The sequence below is a fragment of the Pogoniulus pusillus genome, chromosome 24 (genome assembly GCF_015220805.1).
Source record: "Pogoniulus pusillus isolate bPogPus1 chromosome 24, bPogPus1.pri, whole genome shotgun sequence".
Lineage (NCBI taxonomy): Eukaryota > Metazoa > Chordata > Aves > Piciformes > Lybiidae > Pogoniulus > Pogoniulus pusillus.
In genome coordinates, this window is record NC_087287.1 from 17,659,462 (window position 1) to 17,672,900 (window position 13,439).

The 13,439-nt window shown below is 41.5% G+C and overlaps 1 long non-coding RNA gene across 1 annotated transcript; it reads left to right on the forward strand.

Moving 5' to 3' along the window:
- Positions 1 to 6,241: 6,241 nt before the first annotated feature.
- LOC135186335 (uncharacterized) lies at positions 6,242 to 9,185 on the forward strand. Its single transcript, XR_010306825.1, has 3 exons — positions 6,242 to 6,320; positions 8,933 to 9,012; positions 9,125 to 9,185. It is a non-coding gene; the product is annotated as an uncharacterized LOC135186335 (long non-coding RNA).
- Positions 9,186 to 13,439: the final 4,254 nt, after the last annotated feature.

Below are 13,439 nucleotides of genomic sequence, written 5' to 3' on the forward strand. Positions count from 1 at the left end.
AGGGAGGCTGTAGACGCTTCCTCCCTGGAGGTGTTCAAGGCCAGGTTGGATGAGGCCTTGAATGACCTGTTCTAGTGGGAGGTCTTCCTGCAGGGGGTTGGAACTGGATGAGCTTTGAAGTCCCTTCCAACCTAAACCATTTTATGATTCTATATGAATTTAAATGTACTGCCTGCCCTCTGTATCCAGGAGATATTACAGTGTGAATGAGTGCCAGGTAAAGGATGCTCTGCAATGAAGCTCATTAAGACAAAGAATGACCTGTTTAGAAAAGATCCAGCACATGGGACTGTGAAAGGTGAAGAGTCTCATTTCATTACTGGCTGAAAAAGGCTCTCTGAATTTCCTGTGCAGCAACTGCACATGTACTTGGCCTTAGCAAAGGAGCTCTTAGCAAAATGAACTGTCTACAGCTACCTGAAAGGATGTTGTGGAGAGGCTGCTGCTGGCCTCTTCTCACAAATAAATAATGATAGAACAAGAGGGAATGGCCTTAAGCTGCAACTGGGTAGGTTTAGACTGGATGTTAGGAAACATCTTTTCCCAGCAGGAGTGGTCAGCCATTGGAATGGGCTGCCCAGGGAGGTGGTGGAGTCACTAACCCTGGAGGTGTTGAAATGTCATTTGGATGTGGTACTTGATGATATGCTTTAAGGGTGAACTTTATAGAGGAGGGATATGGGTTGGACTTGATGATCCTGGGGGTCCTTTCCAAGTAGTATGTTTCTGTGATTCTGTGAAAGACCTTGGCCTGACTGCCAAGCTCATGGAGTGCCCACAGAAACACATGGCAAGCTATGAGGCTGTGACTTCCTCCAGTACTCACTGGTAGGTCCCATGTGAATTGCTGTGATTTCTGCTGGCTTGTTCATGAAGCAGACCAACTGGGAGATCAATCTTTTATCCAGTTTCTTTTCAGTATTTAGAATTAATAACAGGAGAACTTCTGCTGTCTCTAACATAGAGAGCTGGTGGCATCCTGGCCTGCATCGGGAATGGTGTGGCCAGCAGGGGCAGGGAGGTCATTCTGCCCCTGTACTCTGCACTGGTTAGACCACACCTTGAGTGCTGTGTTCAGTTCTGGGCCCCCCAGTTTAGGAGGGACATTGAGATGCTTGAGTGTGTCCAGAGAGGGGCAACGAGGCTGGGGAGAGGCCTTGAGCACAGCCCTACGAGGAGAGGCTGAGGGAGCTGGGATTGGTTAGCCTGGAGAAGAGGAGGCTCAGGGGTGACCTTATTGCTGTCTACAACTACCTGAGGGGAGGTTGTAGCCAGGAGGAGGTTGCTCTCTTCTCTCAGGTGGCCAGCACCAGAACAAGAGGACACAGCCTCAAGCTATGTCAGGGGAAATTTAGGCTGGAGGTGAGGAGAAAGTTCTTCACTGAGAGAGTCACTGGACACTGGAATGGGCTGCCCGGGGAGGTGGTGGAGTCGCCTTCCCTGGAGCTGTTCAAGGCAGGACTGGACGTGGCACTTGGTGCCATGGTGTAGCCTTGAGCTCTGTGGTAAAGGGTTGGACTTGATGATCTGTGAGGTCTCTTCCAACCTTGGTGATACTGTGATACACGGGACTACTACTGCTCCACAGCCAACATCCTACCACATTAGAAACTATACTAGGTTCTAGCTCCTAGAAAGGAATATTCAGGTGTTAACATCCTTAGATGAAATCCTAAGTGTACCATAGGGAACAAAGAAAAACCTGGCACCTATTTCATATCTTTGCATAAGATATAGCTATATGGTTTCTTTTTTTTCAGTTTTCAAGCAATTCACATGCAAAATCCAACAACAAAGCAGATTCTTGCCTTTTAAAGTACAGATACTGCTAGCAAGATTGTGTCAGTGAATTCAATGATAGATCTCTAAAAGGCAAAAATGAAGAACCATTGGAAGATGATGAACTGCTAAATATCACAGGGCAATGATACCTTTGTACTTTCTTTGATCTCATTTCCCATCTAATTCCCCTTCCTGTGCTTTCTCTGGTTTTGTTTCAAATCCAACTTTCCTATACCATCTCTTGTCCACAAGCACACATTAGACTAATTTTTCTAATTTAGTTCTTATAAGGAAGTTAGAAAAACTGGACCATAAAAAGTAGAGACTGAAGACTAATATTTGTGTATAACACTCAATATTTTGGGTTTGCAGAGCGCTTTATTAACCTGAAATTCAGTTGTTCAGTCACATCACAGCCAAAGCTCTCTGTAGGATTTGAGAAAGGACAAGGCAGCAGTTCGAGTCCAGAGACCAGCAAACTAGGCCTTCCCAGGCTCTGGTTTTGGGAGTGTGGAATTCTGACCTGGATGTTAGGATTGAGGTTACATTAGTGGAAAAGTCACTGGATGGTAGCAGTCACAGTGGCTGTGGCAAGTAAACGATAATTGGAAGTGTTAGGCTGGTTCATGTTTTAAAAGCTCAGCACTATGAACCCAAACTCTTCTTTGTAATCTCTTAGAAAATAAATGCAAAGTTACAGGCAGTGGCATTTGAGAAAGAATTGGCTTTAATGGAGCATCAATATCCTTCTGTCATTTCCTCACTTCATTAGTCACCATTTCCTGCAAAGAACCTCACAAATGAATCTGAAGAAAGCTAATGTGGTGGTCTAATGATGGATTGCTTTCAAGACTGATCTCAAGGAACTTTCTTTGCATCCAGTGAATGAATCATAGTCATTCAATAGTGGACTGTTGGACGGATATGTGAAGTGCTCTTTGCTTTAATGCTTTCCCAACATGAGGAATGATGTTAGGACCACGATGTCATCGGATAAAAATACTGTACAGTTAAAGGATCAGATTAGTATTAAAATAATGAACCTAGACACTGTGTGGCCTTCAGAAACAGAGAGAAAGCATCAGCATGTATGCACTATTTGCCTTTAATCCCAGAGCCATGCTGAACATGTTTGAAACATCAATAGACCTACAGATTGCTCTGCAGCTCACTAATCTTTTCTCTACTTCTTTCCCTTAAAAGATGAAATATTGAGGGTTTCGAGATGAAACCTCAAAAAACCAGCTCTTTGGACTAAGAATGAATTGCACTAGGTATAGACATGACTTTGAAATGTTTGGGAGAAGTTGAAGGGAATCCCCCTAGAAGGCCAGAAATCTCCACCCTCCACACAATGATGTGCCCAATTTGAGAGCATAATTAATGTCACTGTATGTACAAATGGTTGCCTAACTGACCATTACTTTCCCACACTTTTAATCTCTGTACACAACTGCGGTCATTGCGCAGGGTAATGAAACGCTATCAAAAATCAGCCTTGGTGTAAAGGTTATGTTAAATAAATATCAGACTACTTAACAATTGCTAATTGATTACTGCTGCGTGCCAGATGATATATATTTCAAAGTAAGCTTCTGAAGTATTTTTATGATCTTAGTGTTAATCATTTTTATTGCTTACTCGATACCTCTGTGAGTGTGTAAAGATTGATTGCTCTTAATACCTTTAAAAATAATTGGAAGAAAGAAAAAGACTCTCAGGATTGCGAATCCTCCATTTTTATGTTCTAGTCAAACAAGAGAGGAAGGAAAAAAGGAAATAAACATTTGAGATTAGCTCAAAGAAGTGCCAAATGAAAGGAATTTCCACAGTTATAGTTTTGTATCATTCATTATTAGGTGAATGTCAGTCGTGCACATTCAGATCAGAATTGCAACCATCCAAAAATATCATAGAATCATAGAATCAACCAGGTTGGAAGAGACCTCCAAGATCATCCAGCCCAACCTAGCACCCAGCCCTAGCCAGTCATCTAGACTATGGCACCAAGTGCCTCATCCAGGCTTTTCTTCAACACCTCCAAGGATGGTGCCTCCACCACCTCCCTGGGCAGCCCATTCCAGTGCCAATCACTCTCTCTGGGAAGAACTTCCTCCTAATATCCAGCCTAGACCTACCCCAGCACAACTTGAGACTGTGTCCCCTTGTTCTGTTGCTGGTTGGCTGGGAGAAGAGGCCACCCCCCACCTGGCTACAGCCTCCCTTCAGGTAGTTGTAGACAGCAGTGAAGGTTTTTAAATGGAAGTCATGCAGTGGACACCAGGCATTAGATATCACAAACAAGTGGCTCAGAAGTCTGCAGTATTCTCCCTGCTTCACACAATGACAATTAACTAATCAATTATGCTTAAGGCAATATGGACAGACAGTATTGGAGAGGGGAGACTAGAAACAAAGGGGTTTTTTTCTCTTTTCTAAATACATAATTACTATGCACAATAATAGGCTGCTCAGGTGCATGTAACTGGGACCTGCTAGTTTTGACCTTTAGATCCTATGTGATCAGGTATAAGTGATCCTGCTCTGGCAGCGGGGTTGGACTGGATGATCTTTTGATGTCTCTTCCAGCCTCTAATTTTCTGTGGTTCTGTGATTAGATATGAAGAACAAAATGTCTGAAGTTTTACAGAGAGTACCAAAGAGAAGGTGGCTGATTTTTCCTCACTTAAAGATCCTCACTGTTGTCCCTTCTTCAGCTGTTTCCTAGGCAGGTTTAATAATGTGTGGAATTTCCTAGTGCTTCAGGAAGCAATTTTTGATTCGTCAAAGACCATCTTCATCTAAAAAGCTAAAATTCATGATCTAAACAAAAGCCATTCTCAAGGCCCCTCAGTTGCTTCAGAAAACATTACTGAAGGCATATATCAAAAGGCAGTCTTATATCCTAGTCCTGATCTTTAAAAATATATCATTTTTTTTCTACAAAGTGGATTGTTTTCTATAAAGAATTAGAGTGATTTTTTTTCCTCTTGTGGTAGTTAACCAAACAATTATAAAACCCTAGAGGGAAAATGAGACTTTTACTATACAGGATTTAAAAAAAACCCAAACAAACAACTTGCTTTTCTGTAAGTTTGATTTAAAAGGGCTTCAGTATAAATCTCACAAAGTTGCTTGTCCAAATTTTCTCCTCGAATCCCTTAAGATTTCAGTGGTTCACCTCCTTTATCTTCCAGCAATAATGCTTCAGACCAGATGATATTTGCATTCCCATCTACAGCTGGGTTTCAGTTCACAGACTTCTTCTAAACACCCAGAGGGAGAAGGGGATATTTTGCACATCATCTTGTCTTGAAGTCATGGACCATTCTGCAATGTTACCACTTATCTTGGTGGTATTATTGTTGTTGTTATTTCTAATGTAATTGTCAGACCTCACATTCTATTTGTGTGATTTAACTGCCCTATATGAATGAATGGATGAAATAAAGTGTAGGTGGTTTTCAGTAAAGTGGTAAGATCAGAACAAATTCTTTCTTCTAGCATGTTGTAAATGTTGTCTTTGCTGCTCTGAAAATAGAAGAAAAGCAAGAATGGGAAGAGTGGAAATAAAACCAACATCCTCCTTAAGGACTCTGGGCAGTTTAAATATCGTAGCTGAATCTTTGTATGCATCCTCAAAAAGCTCTCAGGAGTCTGAGTTTCCTGTGGAGAACTTTTTTTTTGGCCAAATGGTGAGTATTTGCTCCTCCTCTGATCAGCATAGAGAGAAAAAATGGGGTCCTTGTGTTAAATGTCTGGCCCATGTGTATGTGGCTGCTTCAGGGAATGAAAGGAATAATGATTGCCTTTGCTCAGGGGAAAATCCAGGTCTGTCTCATCTGGCCACTTTAATGTAAGCTTTAGGAAGGTAATATACCTGAGTCCTTTATTTGTCTGTCAGGTTGGATTGAAATTAGCCATCAGATCTGAAAGATGTTATGGGAAGGTCGAACAGAGAGGAAAACAGACCTATTGCTCTTGCATAAGCCTTATTTCCATAGTAAATAAAGCTGATTTTCTGCTAGTTTTCATTTGTAAGAGTAAGCAGTGGGTACAGGTTAATAAGATGGCATAATACCAGCTTCACTGCCCTACAGCAGTGTGCAATAGTAGCAAGTAAATGTAATGTAAGTATTTAAAACAAGTGCAGACTTAGTTTTTCCCTTTCAAGTGTTTTTGTACATTTGCACTGTTTCCAGAACTTTTAACATCTACATAATCTTTTTGTGCAAATGAACCCTTGGACTAACTCAGATATGAATAGATTATTTGTTCCTTTTACTTGGTTTACAGAGAAGGTATCTCTGCATTTATATTCCAGAATACTTCTTTATAGTTTTGCCTTACATGTAAACTATTTAGTATTTCAGACTCAACAGCCTGAAAGACTGAAGAAATGAGGAACAACCTTTAAACCAGCTACAGTGGCTGACATAAGGAGCCCTATCCAGTCTGTGGTAGTGGAAGCCTGTGGAGGGTGAACTAAAAATACTCAGGAACCAATGAAATGCACAGCAAATGCACAGTATGCAAAGGTCTGTCAATTCAATTCCCTTTGTGTGAATCTTCTACAGCATAAAATACTCTTCTGTTATTCAATGACTTTATCAAAGACTTTGTTTTTTAAAGACCCCAATAATCATAGAATCATAAAATCAACCAGGTTGGAAGAGACCTCCAAGATCATCCAGTCCAACCTAGCACCCAGCCCTATCCAGTCAACCAGACCATGGCACTAAGTGCCTCATCCAGGCTTTTCTTGAACACCTCCAAGGATGGTGACTCCACCACCTCCCTGAGCAGCCCATTCCAATGGCAAATCAAATAAGATACTGATCAGACAAATTCAACAGATGTTATATTCAATTACTTGTGAAGGCCTGTACAGGATACTCAAATATAGATGTAATGTAGGCACAAATACATTTTGAGTGATTAGAAACCAAAAGCTATGACCTTTATAGAGATTAAAAAATAGTCATATGGACATGTGCATGAATAATTAGATACAGAGCAGTGAAATAGGCTTGATGGTTTCAGTGCTAACAACTCTTCAGAGGAACTGTCAGGACGTGAAAAGAGCAAAGAGAGAGGTACTGTTTGCTTTAGAGGCACTCAGAATTGAGAAAGTAATTTTCATCCATGTGGACAAGCAGTCAATATTTTAGCAGCTGGCCATGCAGAGGATATGTGATCAGATCTGATGACAGATGCAGTAGAACTGCAGAAGCTCTTTTTTTCTTTTGCCTTTGGAAACATTTTCATTAAAACCCTGTTGAAATTACATGGATTAGAAAGAAACTTATAGCTTGTTGATGTGTTATGTAGTTTGTTGATGGTGCTGACATGAAATAAGGCCCAGATGAAGATAACAAGTAATGCTCCAAGATCAGGCTGGAGAGATTATCTAAGCATATGTTGTAGAACAGAAACTGTGCACAATACATATTCTGAATATGGAAGACACAGGAAAATCAGCAGCTTTTTATCTGAGCATTCTCTCAGGCATAGCTCTAACATGCCTAAAGATCTAGCCATGAAATCTAAGTAAAAATTAACCATCTTAACTCTAAAGAAGCAATATTTGGAGCATTACTCAGAGTTGCAATTCAAAAGATTTAGTTTTCTTTATTACTTAAACCACCATCACCCAAACAGAGATGTCTGTATGATCAACCAGCTGCAAGAAAAATTGTGCTTACCTGACTGCTTATAAACCTGACCAAGGAATTGATGCCTCAGGAAAAATAATTGCAGCAGTAAAGGTACTAAAAAAGAGATCTAACTGTCAAAAGATGTGTTTTGTGTGCCAGAGCAGCTTACAAGACTCAGAGGCCACTGGAAAAACCATGGAGATTCAAGGACTAATTTCTTCACAAGCTGATTTCTACAGATTCCTATAGCACAGCCAGGCTGATGAGGATTTGACTGCAGAAGCAGTGTTTCTAATTTGGTTGTTAATGAAAAGCTATTCTGTATATTGTGTATATGTTATATTTATGATATCATAGATGTGTTTGTTCTATCATTGTCATGGTAGGCTTGAATAGGCCAACATAGGCTTATACATGTCCTGGCTTGCCCAGACATGTTTTACTGCTCCCCCTCCTATTTTGAGGAGAAGCAACCATGGGAAAGAGAACAAAGAATCTGGAGCCACTGAGCCTAAGGGCTCTGGCCTGTCTACACTTGTTTGGATCCTGTGGTAAACAAAGCACACATGCTGGTGAAGGGCCTGGAACACAAACCAGATGAGGAGAGGCTGAGGGAGCTGGGAGTGTTTAGCCTGGAGGAGGCTCAGGGGTGACCTCATTGCTGTCTACAACTACCTGAAGGGAGGCTGTAGCCAGGTGGGGTTGGTCTCTTCTCCCAGACAACCAGCAACAGAACAAGGGGACACAGTCTCAAGTTGTGCCAGGGGAAGTCTAGGCTGGATGTTAGGAGGAAGTTGTTCCCAGAGAGAGTGATTGGCATTGGAATGGGCTGCCCAGGGAGGTGGTGGAGGCACCGTCCCTGGAGGAGTTCAAGAAAAGCCTGGCTGAGGCACTTAGTGCCATGGTCTGGTTGACTGGATAGGGCTGGGTGCTAGGTTGGGCTGGATGATGTTGGAGGTCTCTTCCAACCTAGTTGATTCTATGATTCTATGCTTAGCTTGTGCCTGCCTTATGCAAGGCCTATGTTTTTCCCAATTTTGGGTAAAGCAAGCCTGTGGTTTCACCCAATATGGTCAAGCTTAGATAACTGCCATTCTGGCCATTCTGTGTCCAAAGGCCATTAGCCCATTAGGAACAGGAGTCAGGAGATATTTTGTGAGTAAAGATTAAAGCCTCTGGTAATTCACTGTTGCCTCTGCCATAAGCAGATAGGTGCTTCCTGAGTCCATCTAGCAGGCAAGCTGTACATTGACTGCAAGCAAAGTATTGACCACAAGAACCTTCTCTTCCAGTTCAATTAATGTTTCTATCTTTTTGCTAGTTATTTCTAGCTCTGGCTATTCCTCTATATAATGTTTCCACAACAGGCAAAAGAACTCGTTATTACTCAAATCAGTGGTCGGGGGGGCAAGACTCCTAAATGCCAAAATTAATGATCAATATCAATTTTGAAAATATCATCTCCCATTAATAGTTTATTTTATTTCTTCCAGGAATATTTGTGTTTGCTAAGAGAAATGATGCAGTCCTGTTCTCCTCAATCCAGGGTAAAATGAGCAACATGAACTATAAGGTGTAGTTTCTTTGGCTACTATTCCAAGTAACCTTTCTCAGTGTATTTGAGGGCTATCCTATCTGTAGTAATGTTTCTAATACCATCTTGTTACTTTCTTTCTGTTTTACAGCAATCTTAGAGCATTATGTCTCCCTCATCCTTCTACCAAGATCTGACCAGTAAAACTGCTCATAATAGCTGAAACTGTTCTTGTTGGCAAGTATATTTTTATTAAGTGAAAGTCTTCTATTGCTTATGAGATCTGATTCTTCAAAGGAGCTTAACAGGATTTTATATTTACCTTAAATGTGTACCAGGGCTTGTTTGAAAATATAACCAGAGTGCAGCAGTGAAGGTCACCTGTTTGTGTATGCATCAGAATGAAACATCATCTTCAGTGCTGACTGAGTTATTACTGTATTTAATGCATAGATCTGAAACCTGGGTCAGCAGGGTCACCCATGCTGTCAGGAGTCACATATACCCACCCTTGAACTAATTTCTGTCTTTTCCTCCCACATAACTTATGGTCTCAGCTTGGCCTGCAGCTGCCTCCATCCTCTCCCCTGGGTGGTGTATGCCTTGCTGCCAGCCTGGCTCCACGTGGTGCCTGCTGGGCCACAAAAAGTAATATCCAACCTGGCATTAACTCTTTGTCCTTCTGTTCTGAAGCTCAGTGACTTTGGAAGACCTCTTGTGCACAAGCCTCCCTCAACTGTACCCAGTGAGCTGCCAGGAAACTGGATTAGTGCTGTCAGGGGCTGGGCAGCAGGACCCTACAGGGGATCAGACTTTTGTCAAGTCCAAAATAATATGTTTGGCACAATCCATTAATTTGTCTTATTCAACAGTTCACATCTAACACCTGTTAGGAATTGCTGAAAACAATATTATAGATCATCTTTTTATTCTTTGTGTGGTTCAAGCATTCTCTGCTTATCCCTTTCTGGAATAATCAGTGTCATTGACTTTCCAAGGTAATACATAGTGTTGCAATATTGTGATGAACCACTCCTGAAATCTCTCAAATAATGAGCTACATCACCTGTCAAGCCTGAATGTACTAAGTAAAAAAGTCTAAACTAGCATAAAATAATTCATTTTAATATGCCATTTGAAAATACCTGCTCTTAAAAATATGTTTGATGTCTGTCTACAGTGTTTACTAGAATATCCTTGCTAATCCTATGTTGCATGACTCATATCCAAGGCATTTTTTATTTTCTTTTGTTTTTTCTTTACCAAGGCTCTCATTAAAAACTGTGAGAGGTTTGTGTAAGGCTATGCGTGGGCATTGGCTGAGAGTCTGCTGCAAGAGGTACTGCAGTGTGTCTTGCTCTGCAGCGTGTTCTGACCTGCCATTGTACACCAGCGCCTCTTAAGAACTTTTGCTACTCAGGGACTTCAAGTAAAGGCTCTGTAGTTGCTGCAGCAGAAGGCATAATGAATAACTTCATGTTTTCTTTATTTGATTTGTTAGATTACTGCACTTCAGAGTTAAAGTGCTAAAGCACAGCAGCCTGCAAACGGCACAAGCCCTGGGCTGAAATGGAGAGTGGCATGCATGGTTCTGTTTATTTCTTCAGGAAAACATTGCATGGACAGTGAAGGTAATTAATCAGATCTATCTTTCTACAAAATTTGAACAAGTTGCCAAGTCTTGCCAGATGGTCAGTGCCTGTTACTGAGAAATAATGGACTTAGCTGCACACAGTGGGGTCAAGTCCAAAGCCTCCTGAAGCCAGGACTTTGTTTAAATTTAAAATAGCTGCAAGACCAAACCACTTTTGCATAAAACTCTTTTAAAATGATAATTTGATTTAAGCCAATGAGCTCCCAGTTCTAGTTTGATCTGTTTTTCTTCCTATTTCTGAGATTATTGGCATTTGCATGATAAAATATCCTTAGGGTGAGCGTTTATCAGTTGGGCTGCTGGTTTCTGAACTCCTAAACCGATGTCCTCTTCAACTGTATTCTAGAGTCAGAGTGGCTGGAGAGCAGCCAGACAGAGAGGGATCTGGGGGTACTGATTGATACCCACCTGAACATGAGCCAGCAGTGTGCCCAGGTGGCCAAGAGAGCCAATGGCATCCTGGCCTGCATCAGGAATGGTGTGGTCAGCAGGAGCAGGGAGGTCATTCTGCCCCTGTACTCTGCACTGGTTAGACCTCACCTTGAGCACTGTGTTCAGTTCTGGGCCCCCCAGTTTAGAAGGGACGTTGAGATGCTTGAGCGTGTCCAGAGAAGGGCAACGAGGCTGGGGAGAGGCCTTGAGCACAGCCCTATGAGGAGAGGCTGAGGGAGCTGGGATTGTTTAGTCTGGAGAAGAGGAGGCTCAGGGGAGACCTTATTGCTGTCTACAACTACCTGAGGGGTGGTTGTGGCCAGGGGGAGGTTGCTCTCTTCTCTCAGGTGGCCAGCACCAGAACAAGAGGACACAGCCTCAGGCTGTGCCAGGGGAGATTTAGGCTGGAGGTGAGGAGAAAGTTCTTCACTGAGAGAGTCATTGGACACTGGAATGGGCTGCCCGGGGAGGTGGTGGAGTCGCCGTCCCTGGAGCTGTTCAAGGCAGGACTGGACGTGGCACTTGGTGCCATGGTCTGGCCTTGAGCTCTGTGGTAAAGGGTTGGACTTGATGATCTGTGAGGTCTCTTCCAACCCTGATGATACTGTGATACTGTGAACATCTGATACAGCAAATATAGGTGAAGGAAGTTGGTCCCTCTCTGGCTCTTTAGCTTTTGAAAGGCAATACCATTGCTCATCAGTTTTGATATTCTTGAATTATATTGCAATTTGACTTAATGGAGAAATAATGAGAAACTGAGTGGGAGCAAAGGATGCATGCTCATCCTCTGAACTAAAAAATAAACTCAATAGGAATTAAATAGTAAGATACACAAATTACAACAGATCTCACTGATGTCTTAATCTCTCAGAAAATGGAACATATTCCATTCAACTGATATGCTGTGGTAATTGGCATCACCAATCATATTTCAAAGGAGCACTGTGAATGAGATTTACCAGAAAAGAATAGTGAATTAAATGACTGCATGTGAGGAGCTCAGACTTTCCCTCTCATCTATTCAAGATTGAACATAATAACCAAGAAAAACTGATGTAGCTAACCAGTTCTGACTTCTGCAAATTGATATGGGATGGAGCTGTCATTTCCTAATCAGATTAAGTCCTTTCTTTAGGCCATTTTTAATCCAGGTTCTACCGCGAGGTTTTACTTTAGGAGAACAATAAACTGCTTGGCATTCAGCATTATTGATTTGCTATGATGACCAAAAGAGAATATTCCAGTGGTAACCAAACGTTTTCAGTTGTGGTGTGTGTTTTGTGAATGGCTTTTCACTTGTGCTTGATGATATATTGGATGCTGCACGTAAAATGGGAGCCAATCTATTAGACTGCTTTAAACCTGAATTTAATCTCATAGCAGGTTTGATCTTTTGAATTGCTGGGATATAGAAAAACTTGGAATGTGGTCATTGATGTAAGACATACAGAGAGATGGAAAGGTAGTTTTTCCTAGGTGCCTCTGATTGCTTATGCAACTGAAAACTCATATGAGGAAACACAGAAAATGCAGCAGCAACACTTAAAATTTAGGAATCAGTCCCTTACTGTGGTCAGAAACCTCATAGAGCTCCACATTGTACTCAGACCCAACTTAAAAATTCTCCCTCATCCCAGATTATCAGTGGTGGTTCTCAATTATCATTTATGTTCCCATGAATTAATTTACATTCCTGAGGCATAGTATGCAACAGCATTTTTCTGGGTTTCTCACTTCATCCTTCAGCTGGAAGCTTACAGTTTTTTATCCCTTTGGTTTTTCAACTTCTATAGCTTATAGTATTACAATCCCCCTTATGCTAACTTAAGTCTACCTAATATCCCAATAATGCTTGAATTCTAAAACCTGATTATCCCTTCCACTTCTGCAAGGGATGAAATGATGATCCTCTCTTGAGAGGTGAAGAAGGAGCAATAGTAATAATCCTAACTTTTTTTAGGATTCCACCAGCACTATGTGCAGTCAGAGGTGTCCCAAGGTTTTGGAAAACCAGGCAAAATTAGGTCAAAACATGTGCAAGTGATTTCATGTAGTCTAAAATGTCTGAACAACACATTTGCTATGCAGATCTGCTGTGGTTCTTCTGTTGTAGCTGTTCTGCAGAGATGATTAGCTTTTGAGAATGGCAAGAGTGATTGCTTAGGAAAGAGATGCTTCACTGAATTTTTGAGGTAGGGCCAAACTACACTGAATGCCTTCCCTGGAACTACTTTCTGATGGCATTTGTGACCAAAAGCAATATCTCCTTTCCTTTCCAAGCACCTTGCATGTGAGAATGCAACAATCTAGAAATTCCAAAAGCTGATTTGATCTGGTTTTGTAAGTTTATACTGACACTTGTTTTTCCTTCAGCATC